At 56.3% G+C, this 13,467-nt stretch overlaps 1 protein-coding gene across 1 annotated transcript in view; it reads left to right on the forward strand.

The window, feature by feature from the left end:
* LOC118381216 (phosphatidylinositol 4-phosphate 3-kinase C2 domain-containing subunit beta-like) overlaps positions 1-13,467 on the forward strand; it is a 125,272-nt gene that overhangs the window by 35,138 nt on the left and 76,667 nt on the right. The window lies entirely within an intron of this gene.

The following is a 13,467-nucleotide window of genomic DNA, read 5'->3' on the forward strand; positions in this document are numbered from 1 at the left end:
GATAGGAGACAGACAGGGGATAGGGAGACAGACAGAGGGAAGGAGGATAGAAGACAGACAGGGGGATAGGAGACAGACAGGGGGATAGGAGACAGACAGAGGGGCAGGAGGATAGGAGACAGACAGGGGGATAGGAGACAGACAGAGGGGAAGGAGGATAGGAGACAGACAGGGGGATAGGAGACAGACAGGGGAAGGAGGATAGGAGACAGACAGGGGGATAGGAGACAGACAGGGGAAGGAGGATAGGAAACAGACAGGGGGATAGGAGACAGACAGGGGAAGGAGGATAGGAGACAGACAGAGGGGAAGGAGGATAGGAGACAGACAGGGGGATAGGAGACAGACAGGGGGAAGGAGGATAGGAGACAGACAGGGGGATAGGAGACAGACAGGGGAAGGAGGATAGGAGACAGACAGAGGGGAAGGAGGATAGGAGACAGACAGGGGGATAGGAGACAGACAGGGGAAGGAGGATAGGAGACAGACAGAGGGGAAGGAGGATAGGAGACAGACAGGGGGATAGGAGACAGACAGGGGAAGGAGGATAGGAGACAGACAGGGGGATAGGAGACAGACAGAGGGGAAGGAGGATAGGAGACAGACAGGGGATAGGAGACAGACAGAGGGAAGGAGGATAGGAGACAGACAGGGGGATAGGAGACAGACAGAGGGGATAGGAGGACAGACAGACAGGAAGGGGATAGGAGACAGACAGGGGGATAGGAGACAGACAGGGGGGAAGGAGGATAGGAGACAGACAGGGGGATAGGAGACAGACAGGGGAAGGAGGATAGGAGACAGACAGGGGATAGGAGACAGACAGAGGGGAAGGAGGATAGGAGACAGACAGGGGGATAGGAGACAGACAGAGGGGAAGGAGGATAGGAGACAGACAGGGGAAGGAGGATAGGAGACAGACAGGGGGATAGGAGACAGGGGGAAGGAGGATAGGAGACAGACAGGGGGATAGGAGACAGACAGAGGGGAAGGAGGATAGGAGACAGACAGGGGATAGGAGACAGACAGGGGGAAGGAGGATAGGAGACAGACAGGGGATAGGAGACAGACAGGGGGAAGGAGGATAGGAAGACAGACAGGGGATAGGAGACAGACAGGGGATAGGAGACAGACAGGGGAAGGAGGATAGGAGACAGACAGGGGGATAGGAGACAGACAGAGGGGAAGGAGGATAGGAGACAGACAGGGGGATAGGAGACAGACAGAGGGGAAGGAGGATAGGAGACAGACAGAGGAGGAAGGAGGACAGGAGACAGACAGGGGGATAGGAGACAGACAGGGGAAGGAGGATAGGAGACAGACAGGGGGATAGGAGACAGACAGAGGGGAAGGAGGATAGGAGACAGACAGGGGGAAGGAGGATAGGAGACAGACAGGGGGATAGGAGGCAGACAGGGGGATAGGAGACAGACAGGGGGATAGGAGACAGACAGGGGAAGGGGATAGGAGACAGACAGGAGGATAGGAGACAGACAGGGGGAAGGAGGATAGGAGACAGACAGAGGGGAAGGAGGATAGGAGACAGACAGGGGGAAGGAGGATAGGAGACAGACAGGGGGAAGGAGGATAGGAGACAGACAGGGGGATAGGAGACAGACAGGGGGAAGGAGGATAGGAGACAGACAGGGGGATAGGAGACAGACAGGGGGAAGGAGGATAGGAGACAGACAGGGGATAGGAGACAGACAGGGGGAAGGAGGATAGGAGACAGACAGGGGGATAGGAGACAGACAGGGGGAAGGAGGATAGGAGACAGACAGGGGATAGGAGACAGACAGGGGGAAGGAGGATAGGAGACAGACAGGGGGATAGGAGACAGACAGGGGGATAGGAGACAGACAGGGGGATAGGAGCCAGACAGGGGAAGGAGGATAGGAGACAGACAGGGGGATAGGAGACAGACAGAGGGGAAGGAGGATAGGAGACAGACAGGAGGATAGGAGACAGACAGGGGGAAGGAGGATAGGAGACAGACAGGGGGAAGGAGGATAGGAGACAGACAGGGGGAAGGAGGATAGGAGACAGACAGGGGGAAGGAGGATAGGAGACAGACAGGGGGAAGGAGGATAGGAGACAGACAGGGGGAAGGAGGATAGGAGACAGACATGGGGAAGGAGGATAGGAGACAGACAGGGGGAAGGAGGATAGGAGACAGACAGGGGGATAGGAGACAGACAGGGGGAAGGAGGATAGGAGACAGACAGAGGGGAAGGAGGATAGGAAACAGACAGGGGGATAGGAGACAGACAGGGGGAAGGAGGATAGGAAACAGACAGGGGGATAGGAGACAGACAGAGGGGAAGGAGGATAGGAAACAGACAGGGGGATAGGAAACAGACAGGGGGATAGGAGACAGACAGGGGGAAGGGGGATAGGAGACAGACAGGGGGATAGGAGACAGACAGAAGCAGGGAAGGAGGATAGGAGACAGACAGAAGCAGGGAAGGAGGATAGGAGACAGACAGGGGGATAGGAGACAGACAGAAGCAGGGAAGGAGGATAGGAGACAGACAGAAGCAGGGAAGGAGGATAGGAGACAGACAGGGGGATAGGAGACAGACAGGGGGATAGGAGACAGACAGGGGGATAGGAGACAGACAGGGGGATAGGAGACAGACAGGGGGATAGGAGACAGACAGAGGGGAAAGAGGATAGGAGACAGACAGGGGGATAGGAGACAGACAGGGGAAGGAGGATAGGAGACAGACAGGGGGATAGGAGACAGACAGAGGGGAAGGAGGATAGAAGACAGACAGGGGGATAGGAGACAGACACGGGGATAGGAGACAGACAGAGGGGCAGGAGGATAGGAGACAGACAGGGGGATAGGAGACAGACAGAGGGGAAGGAGGATAGAAGACAGACAGGGGGATAGGAGACAGACAGAGGGGAAGGAGGATAGGAAACAGACAGGGGGGTAGGAGACAGACAGGGGGATAGGAGACAGACAGAGGGGAAGGAGGATAGGAAACAGACAGGGGGATAGGAGACAGACAGGGGGAAGGAGGATAGGAGACAGACAGGGGGATAGGAGACAGACAGAGGGGAAGGAGGATAGAAGACAGACAGGGGGATAGGAGACAGACACGGGGATAGGAGACAGACAGGGGGAAGGAGGATAGGAGACAGACAGGGGGATAGGAGACATACAGAGGGGAAGGAGGATAGAAGACAGACAGGGGGATAGGAGACAGACAGAGGGGAAGGAGGATAGGAAATAGACAGGGGGATAGGAGACAGACAGGGGGATAGGAGACAGACAGAGGGGAAGGAGGATTGGAAACAGACAGGGGGATAGGAGACAGACAGGGGGAAGGAGGATAGGAAACAGACAGGGGGATAGGAGACAGACAGGGGGATAGGAGACAGACAGGGGGAAGGAGGATAGGAGACAGACAGGGGGAAGGAGGATAGGAGACAGACAGGGGAAGGAGGATAGGAGACAGACAGGGGGAAGGAGGATAGGAGACAGACAGGGGGAAGGAGGATAGGAGACAGACAGGGGGATAGGAGACAGACAGGGGGAAGGAGGATAGGAAACAGACAGGGGGATAGGAGACAGACAGGGGATAGGAGACAGACAGGGGATAGGAGACAGACAGGGGATAGGAGACAGACAAAGGGGAAGGAGGATAGGAGACAGACAGGGGGATAGGAGACAGACAGAGGGGAAGGAGGATAGGAAACAGACAGGGGGATAGGAGACAGACAGAGGGGAAGGAGGATAGGAGACAGACAGGGGGATAGGAGACAGACAGAGGGGAAGGAGGATAGGAGACAGACAGGGGGATAGGAGACAGACAGGGGAAGGAGGATAGGAAACAGACAGGGGGATAGGAGACAGACAGGGGAAGGAGGATAGGAGACAGACAGAGGGGAAGGAGGATAGGAGACAGACAGGGGAAGGAGGATAGGAGACAGACAGGGGGATAGGAGACAGACAGAGGGGAAGGAGGATAGGAGACAGACAGGGGGATAGGAGACAGACAGAGGGGAAGGAGGATAGGAAACAGACAGGGGGATAGGAGACAGACAGGGGGATAGGAGACAGACAGAGGGGAAGGAGGATAGGAAACAGACAGGGGAAGGAGGATAGGGAAACAGACAGGGGATAGGAGACAGACAGGGGGATAGGAGACAGACAGGGGAAGGAGGATAGGAGACAGACAGGGGGGATAGGAGACAGACAGGGGAAGGAGGATAGGAAACAGACAGGGGATAGGAGACAGACAGGGGATAGGAGACAGACAGGGGATAGGAGACAGACAGGGGATAGGGAGACAGACAAGGGGAAGGAGGATAGGAGACAGACAGGGGGATAGGAGACAGACAGAGGGGAAGGAGGATAGGAGACAGACAGGGGATAGGAGACAGACAGAGGGGAAGGAGGATAGGAGACAGACAGGGGGATAGGAGACAGACAGGGGAAGGAGGATAGGAAGACAGACAGGGGAAGGAGGATAGGAGACAGACAGAGGGGAAGGAGGATAGGAGACAGACAGGGGGATAGGAGACAGACAGGGGAAGGAGGATAGGAGACAGACAGGGGATAGGAGACAGACAGGGGAAGGAGGATAGGAGACAGACAGGGGAAGGAGGATAGGAGACAGACAGGGGGATAGGAGACAGACAGAGGAAGGAGGATAGGAGACAGACAGGGGGATAGGAGACAGACAGGGGGAAGGAGGATAGGAGACAGACAGGGGATAGGAGACAGACAGAGGGGAAGGAGGATAGGAGACAGACAGGGGGATAGGAGACAGACAGAGGGGAAGGAGGATAGGAAACAGACAGGGGGATAGGAGACAGACAGGGGGATAGGAGACAGACAGGGGAAGGAGGATAGGAGACAGACAGGGGGATAGGAGACAGACAGAGGGGAAGGAGGATAGGAGACAGACAGACGGGGAAGGAGGATAGGAGACAGACAGGGGGATAGGAGACAGACGGGGGAAGGAGGATAGGAGACAGACAGGGGGATAGGAGACAGACAGGGGGATAGGAGACAGACAGGGGATAGGAGACAGACAGGGGAAGGAGGATAGGAGACAGACAGGGGGAAGGGGATAGGAGACAGACAGGGGATAGGAGACAGACAGGGAAGGGGATAGGAGACAGACAGGGGGATAGGAGACAGACAGGGGAAGGAGGATAGGAGACAGACAGGGGATAGGAGACAGACAGGGGAAGGAGGATAGGAGACAGACAGGGGGATAGGAGACAGACAGGGGGATAGGAGACAGACAGGGGGATAGGAGACAGACAGGGGGGAAGGAGGATAGGAGACAGACAGGGGGATAGGAGACAGACAGGGGAAGGAGGATAGGAGACAGACAGGGGATAGGAGACAGACAAGGGGGAAGGAGGATAGGAGACAGACAGGGGGGATAGGAGACAGACAGAAGGGGGAAGGAGACAGGGGGATAGGAGACAGACAGGGGGATAGGAGACAGACAGGGGAAGGAGGATAGGAGACAGACAGGGGGATAGGAGACAGACAGGGGGATAGGAGACAGACAGGGGAAGGAGGATAGGAGACAGACAGGGGGATAGGAGACAGACAGGGGGATAGGAGACAGACAGGGGGATAGGAGACAGACAGGGGGAAGGAGGATAGGAGACAGACAGGGGGATAGGAGACAGACAGGGGAAGGAGGATAGGAGACAGACAGGGGAAGGAGGATAGGAGACAGACAGGGGGATAGGAGACAGACAGGGGAAGGAGGATAGAAACAGACAGGGGATAGGAGACAGACAGGGGGATAGGAGACAGACAGGGGGATAGGAGACAGACAGGGGATAGGAGACAGACAGGAGGATAGGAGACAGACAGGGGATAGGAGACAGACAGGGGAAGGAGGATAGGAAACAGACAGGGGATAGGAGACAGACAGAGGGGAAGGAGGATAGGAGACAGACAGGGGATAGGAGACAGACAGAGGGGAAGGAGGATAGGAGACAGACAGGGGATAGGAGACAGACAGGGGAAGGAGGATAGGAGACAGACAGGGGATAGGAGACAGACAGGGGAAGGAGGATAGGAGACAGACAGGGGATAGGAGACAGACAGGGGAAGGAGGATAGGAGACAGACAGGGGGGATAGGAGACAGACAGAGGGGAAGGAGGATAGAAGACAGACAGGGGATAGGAGACAGACAGGGGGAAGGAGGATAGGAAACAGACAGGGGATAGGAGACAGACAGGGGATAGGAGACAGACAGAGGGGAAGGAGGATAGGAGACAGACAGGGGGAAGGAGGACAGGGACAGAAGGAGGATAGGAGACAGACAGGGGAAGGGGATAGGAGACAGACAGGGGGATAGGAGACAGACAGGGGAAGGAGGATAGGAGACAGACAGGGGGGGGATAGGAGACAGACAGGGGAAGAGGATAGGACAGACAGGGGATAGGAGACAGACAGGGGATAGGAGACAGACAGGGGATAGGAGACAGACAGGGGAAGGAGGATAGGAGACAGACAGGGGAAGGAGGATAGGAGACAGACAGGGGATAGGAGACAGACAGGGGGAAGGGGATAGGAGACAGACAGGGGGGATAGGAGACAGACAGGGGGGATAGGAGACAGACAGGGGAAGGAGGATAGGAGACAGACAGGGGATAGGAGACAGACAGGGGGATAGGAGACAGACAGGGGAGGAGGATAGGAGACAGACAGGGGAAGGAGGATAGGAGACAGACAGGGGATAGGAGACAGACAGGGGAAGGAGGATAGGAGACAGACAGGGGATAGGAGACAGACAGGGGATAGGAGACAGACAGGAGGATAGGGAGACAGACAGGGGGATAGGAGACAGACAGAGGGAAGGAGGATAGGAGACAGACAGGGGGAAGGAGGATAGGAGACAGACAGGGGGAGGGGACAGGGGAGGATAGGAGACAGACAGGGGATAGGAGACAGACAGGGGGATAGGAGAAGACAGAGGGGATAGGAGACAGACAGGGGGATAGGAGACAGACATGGGGGGGATAGGAGACAGACAGGGGGATAGGAGACAGACAGGGGAAGGAGGATAGGAGACAGACAGGGGATAGGAGACAGACAGGGGGAAGGAGGATAGGAGACAGACAGGGGATAGGAGACAGACAGAGGGGAAGGAGGATAGAAGACAGACAGGGGGATAGGAGACAGACAGGGGGAAGGAGTATAGGAGACAGACAGAGGGGAAGGAGGATAGGAGACAGACAGGGGGATAGGACAGACAGGGGATAGGAGAGACAGGGGATAGGAGACAGACAGGGGATAGGAGACAGACAGGGGGAAGGAGGATAGGAAACAGACAGGGGGATAGGGAGACAGACAGGGGATAGGAGACAGACAGGGGAAGGAGGATAGGAGACAGACAGGGGATAGGAGGATAGGAGACAGACAGGGGATAGGAGACAGACAGGATAGGAGACAGACAGGGGAAGGAGGATAGGAGACAGACAGGGGGATAGGAGACAGACAGACAGGGGATAGGAGACAGACAGGGGGAAGAGGATAGGAGACAGACAGGGGATAGGAGACAGACAGAGGGAAGGGGATAGGAGACAGACAGGGGGAAGGAGACAGACAGGGGAAGGAGGATAGGAGACAGACAGGGGATAGGAGACAGACAGGGGGGGATAGGAGACAGACAGGGGGAAGGAGGGGATAGGAGACAGACAGGGGGAAGGGGATAGGAGACAGACAGGGGAAGGAGGATAGAGACAGACAGGGGATAGGAGACAGACAGGGGATAGGAGACAGACAGGGGAAGGAGGATAGGAAACAGACAGGGGGATAGGAGACAGACAGGGGAAAGGAGACAGACAGGGGGATAGGAGACAGACAGGGGGAAGGAGTATAGGGAACAGACAGGGGGATAGGAGACAGACAAAGGGGAAGGAGGATAGGAGACAGACAAAGGGGAAGGAGGATAGGAGACAGACAGGGGGATAGGAGACAGACAGAGGGAAGGAGGATAGGAGACAGACAGGGGGATAGGAGACAGACAGGGGGAAGGAGGATAGGAAACAGACAGGGGGATAGGAGACAGACAGGGGGAAGGAGGATAGGAGACAGACAAAGGGGAAGGAGGATAGGAGACAGACAGGGGAAGGAGGATAGGAGACAGACAGGGGATAGGAGACAGACAGAGGAGAAGGAGGATAGAAGACAGACAGGGGGATAGGAGACAGACAGAGGGGAAGGAGGATAGGAAACAGACAGGGGGATAGGAGACAGACAGGGGGATAGGAGACAGACAGAGGGGAAGGAGGATAGGAAACAGACAGGGGGAAGGAGGATAGGAAACAGACAGGGGATAGGAGACAGACAGGGGATAGGAGACAGACAGGGGGAAGGAGGATAGGAGACAGACAGGGGGATAGGAGACAGACAGGGGGAAGGGGATAGGAAGACAGAGGGGGATAGGAGACAGACAGGGGGATAGGAGACAGACAGGGGGATAGGAGACAGACAGGGGGATAGGAGACAGACAGGGGGAAGGAGGATAGGAGACAGACAGGGGGAAGGGGATAGGAGACAGACAGAGGGGAAGGAGGATAGGAGACAGACAGGGGATAGGAGACAGACAGGGGAAGGAGGATAGGAGACAGACAGGGGGATAGGAGACAGACAGGGGGGGAAGGGGATAGGAGACAGACAGGGGGAAGGAGGATAGGAGACAGACAGGGGAAGGAGGATAGGAGACAGACAGGGGATAGGAGACAGACAGGGGGAAGGAGGATAGGAGACAGACAGGGGGATAGGAGACAGACAGGGGAAGGAGGATAGGAGACAGACAGAGGGGAAGGAGGATAGGAGACAGACAGGGGGATAGGAGACAGACAGGGGAAGGAGGATAGGAGACAGACAGGGGGATAGGAGACAGACAGGGGAAGGAGGATAGGAGACAGACAGGGGGATAGGAGACAGACAGAGGGGAAGGAGGATAGGAGACAGACAGGGGGATAGGAGACAGACAGGGGGAAGGAGGATAGGAGAAGGGGGATAGGGGAAGGAGGATAGGAGACAGACAGGGGATAGGAGACAGACAGAGGGGAAGGAGGATAGGAGACAGACAGGGGGATAGGAGACAGACAGAGGGGAAGGAGGATAGGAAACAGACAGGGGAAGGAGGATAGGAGACAGACAGGGGGAAGGAGGATAGGAAACAGACAGGGGATAGGAGACAGACAGGGGGATAGGAGACAGACAGGGGGAAGGAGGATAGGAAACAGACAGGGGATAGGAGACAGACAGGGGGGGGGATAGGAGACAGACAGGGAAGGAGGATAGGAGACAGACAGGGGGATAGGAGACAGGGGGGATAGGAGAGACAGACAGACAGGGGGAAGGAGGATAGGGACAGACAGGGGATAGGAGACAGACAGGGGAAGGAGGATAGGAGACAGACAGGGGGATAGGAGACAGACAGGGGGGGGATAGGAGACAGACAGGGGATAGGAGACAGACAGGGGAAGGAGGATAGGACAACAGACAGGGGATAGGAGACAGACAGGGGAAGGAGACAGACAGGGGATAGGAGACAGACAGGGGATAGGAGACAGACAGGGGGATAGGAGACAGATAGGGGATAGGAGACAGACAGGGGGATAGGAGACAGACAGGGGAAGGAGGATAGGAGACAGACAGGGGGGGGATAGGAGACAGACAGGGGATAGGAGACAGACAGGGGATAGGAGACAGACAGGGGAAGGAGGATAGGAGACAGACAGGGGGATAGGAGACAGACAGGGGAAGGAGGATAGGAGACAGACAGGGGGATAGGAGACAGACAGTGGGATAGGGAGACAGAAGGGAAGGAGGATAGGAGACAGACAGGGGGATAGGAGACAGACAGGGGAATGAGGATAGGAGACAGACAGGGGATAGGAGACAGACAGGGGGAAGGAGACAGACAGGGGATAGGAGACAGACAGGGGAAGGAGGATAGGAGACAGACAGGGGGATAGGAGACAGACAGGGGAAGGAGGATAGAAACAGACAGGGGATAGGAGACAGACAGGGGGAAGGAGGATAGGAAACAGACAGGGGGATAGGAGACAGACAGGGGGATAGGAGACAGGCAGGGGGAATGAGGATAGGAGACAGACAGGGGGATAGGAGACAGACAGGGGAAGGAGGATAGGAGACAGACAGGGGAAGGGGATAGGAGACAGACAGAGGGGAAGGAGGATAGGAGACAGACAGGGGGATAGGAGACAGACAGAGGGGAAGGAGGATAGGAGACAGACAGGGGGAAGGAGGATAGGAGACAGACAGGGGAAGGAGGCAGACAGGGGGATAGGAGACAGACAGGGGGATAGGAGACAGACAGGGGATAGGAGGATAGGAGACAGACAGGGGGATAGGAGACAGACAGGGGGAAGGAGGATAGGAAACAGACAGGGGGATAGGAGACAGACAGGGGGAAGGAGGATAGGAAACAGACAGGGGATAGGAGACAGACAGGGGGAAGGAGGATAGGAGACAGACAGGGGATAGGAGACAGACAGGGGGATAGGAGACAGACAGGGGGAAGGAGGATAGGAGACAGACAGGGGGGATAGGAGACAGACAGGGGATAGGAGACAGACAGGGGATAGGAGACAGACAGGGGAAGGAGGATAGGAGACAGACAGGGGGATAGGAGACAGACAGGGGATAGGAGACAGACAGGGGGAAGGAGGATAGGAGACAGACAGGGGAAGGGGATAGGAGACAGACAGGGGAAGGAGGATAGGAGACAGACAGGGGAAGGAGGATAGGAGACAGACAGGGGGATAGGAGACAGACAGGATATGAGACAGACAGGGGGATAGGAGACAGACAGGGGGTAGGAGACAGACAGGGGGATAGGAGACAGACAAAGGGGAAGGGGGATAGGAGACAGACAAAGGGGAAGGAGGATAGGAGACAGACAGGGGGATAGGAGACAGACAGAGGGGAAAGAGGATAGGAGACAGACAGGGGGATAGGAGACAGACAGAGGGGAAGGAGGATAGGAGACAGACAGGAGGATAGGAGACAGACAGAGGGGAAGGAGGATAGGAGACAGACAGGGGGATAGGAGACAGACAAAGGGGAAGGAGGATAGGAGACAGACAGAGGGGAAGGAGGATAGGAGACAGACAGAGGGGAAGGAGGATAGGAGACAGACAGGGGGATAGGAGACAGACAGAGGGGAAAGAGGATAGGAGACAGACAGGGGGATAGGAGACAGACAGAGGGAAGGAGGATAGGAAACAGACAGGGGGATAGGAGACAGACAGGGGGATAGGAGACAGACAGGGGGAAGGAGGATAGGAAACAGACAGGGGAAGGAGGATAGGAAACAGACAGGGGGGATAGGAGACAGACAGGGGATAGGAGACAGACAGGGGAAGGAGGATAGGAGACAGACAGGGGATAGGAGACAGACAGGGTAAGGAGGATAGGAAACAGACAGGGGATAGGAGACAGACAGGGGGATAGGAGACAGACAGGGGATAGGAGACAGACAGGGGGATAGGAGACAGACAAAGGGGAAGGAGGATAGGAGACAGACAGGGGGATAGGAGACAGACAGGGGGAAGGAGGATAGGAGACAGACAGGGGGATAGGAGACAGACAGAGGGGAAGGAGGATAGGAGACAGACAGGGGGATAGGAGACAGACAGGGGAAGGAGGATAGGAAACAGACAGGGGGAAGGAGGATAGGAGACAGACAGAGGGGAAGGAGGATAGGAGACAGACAGGGGATAGGAGACAGACAGGGGAAGGAGGATAGGAGACAGACAGGGGGATAGGAGACAGACAAAGGGGAAGGAGGATAGGAGACAGACAAAGGGGAAGGAGGATAGGAGACAGACAGGGGGATAGGAGACAGACAGAGGGGAAAGAGGATAGGAGACAGACAGGGGATAGGAGACAGACAGGGGAAGGAGGATAGGAGACAGACAGGGGATAGGAGACAGACAGGGGAAGGAGGATAGGAGACAGACAGGGGATAGGAGACAGACAGAGGGGAAGGAGGATAGGAGACAGACAGAAGGGGATAGGAGACAGACAGGGGAAGGAGGATAGGAGACAGACAGGGGATAGGAGACAGACAGAGGAGAAGGAGGATAGGAGACAGACAGGGGGATAGGAGACAGACAGGGGGAAGGAGGATAGGAAACAGACAGGGGATAGGAGACAGACAGGGGATAGGAGACAGACAGGGGAAGGAGGATAGGAGACAGACAGGGGAAGGAGGATAGGAGACAGACAGGGGGATAGGAGACAGACAGGGGATAGGAGACAGACAGGGGGAAGGAGGATAGGAGACAGGGGATAGGAGACAGGGGGATAGGAGACAGACAGGGGAAGGGGATAGGAGACAGACAGGGGATAGGAGACAGACAGGGGGGGGATAGGAGACAGACAGGGGGATAGGAGACAGACAGGGGGATAGGAAACAGACAGGGGGATAGGAGACAGACAGGGGGATAGGAGACAGACAGGGGGATAGGAGACAGACAGGGGGAAGGAGGATAGGAGACAGACAGGGGGATAGGAGACAGACAGGGGGATAGGAGACAGACAGGGGGATAGGAGACAGACAGACAGGGGGAAGGAGGATAGGAGACAGACAGGGGGATAGGAGACAGACAGGGGGAAGGAGGATAGGAGACGGACAGGGGGATAGGAGACAGACAGTGGGATAGGAGACAGACATAGGGGAAGGAGGATAGGAGACAGACAGGGGGATAGGAGACAGACAGAGGGGAAGGAGACAGACAGGGGAAGGAGGATAGGAGACAGACAGGGGGATAGGAGACAGACAGGGGGAAGGAGGATAGGAGACAGACAGGGGGATAGGAGACAGACAGGGGATAGGAGACAGACAGGGGAAGGAGGATAGGAGACAGACAGGGGGATAGGAGACAGACAGGGGAAGGAGGATAGGAGACAGACAGGGGGATAGGAGACAGACAGAGGGGAAGGAGGATAGGAGACAGACAGGGGGATAGGAGACAGACAGAGGGGAAGGAGGATAGGAAACAGACAGGGGGATAGGAGACAGACAGGGGAAGGAGGATAGGAAACAGACAGGGGGATAGGAGACAGACAGGGGGATAGGAGACAGACAGGGGGAAGGAGGATAGGAGACAGACAGGGGGATAGGAGACAGACAGGGGGAAGGAGGATAGGAGACAGACAGGGGGATAGGAGACAGACAGGGGAAGGAGGATAGGAAACAGACAGGGGGATAGGAGACAGACAGGGGGAAGGAGGATAGGAAACAGACAGGGGGATAGGAGACAGGGGGATAGGAGACAGACAGGGGGAAGGGGATAGGAGACAGACAGGGGATAGGAGACAGACAGGATAGGAGACAGACAGGGGGATAGGAGACAGACAGGGGAAGGAGGATAGGAGACAGACAGGGGGATAGGAGACAGACAGGGGGAAGGAGGATAGGAAACAGACAGGG

This window comes from Oncorhynchus keta, chromosome 21, assembly GCF_023373465.1.
Source record: "Oncorhynchus keta strain PuntledgeMale-10-30-2019 chromosome 21, Oket_V2, whole genome shotgun sequence".
NCBI lineage: Eukaryota > Metazoa > Chordata > Actinopteri > Salmoniformes > Salmonidae > Oncorhynchus > Oncorhynchus keta.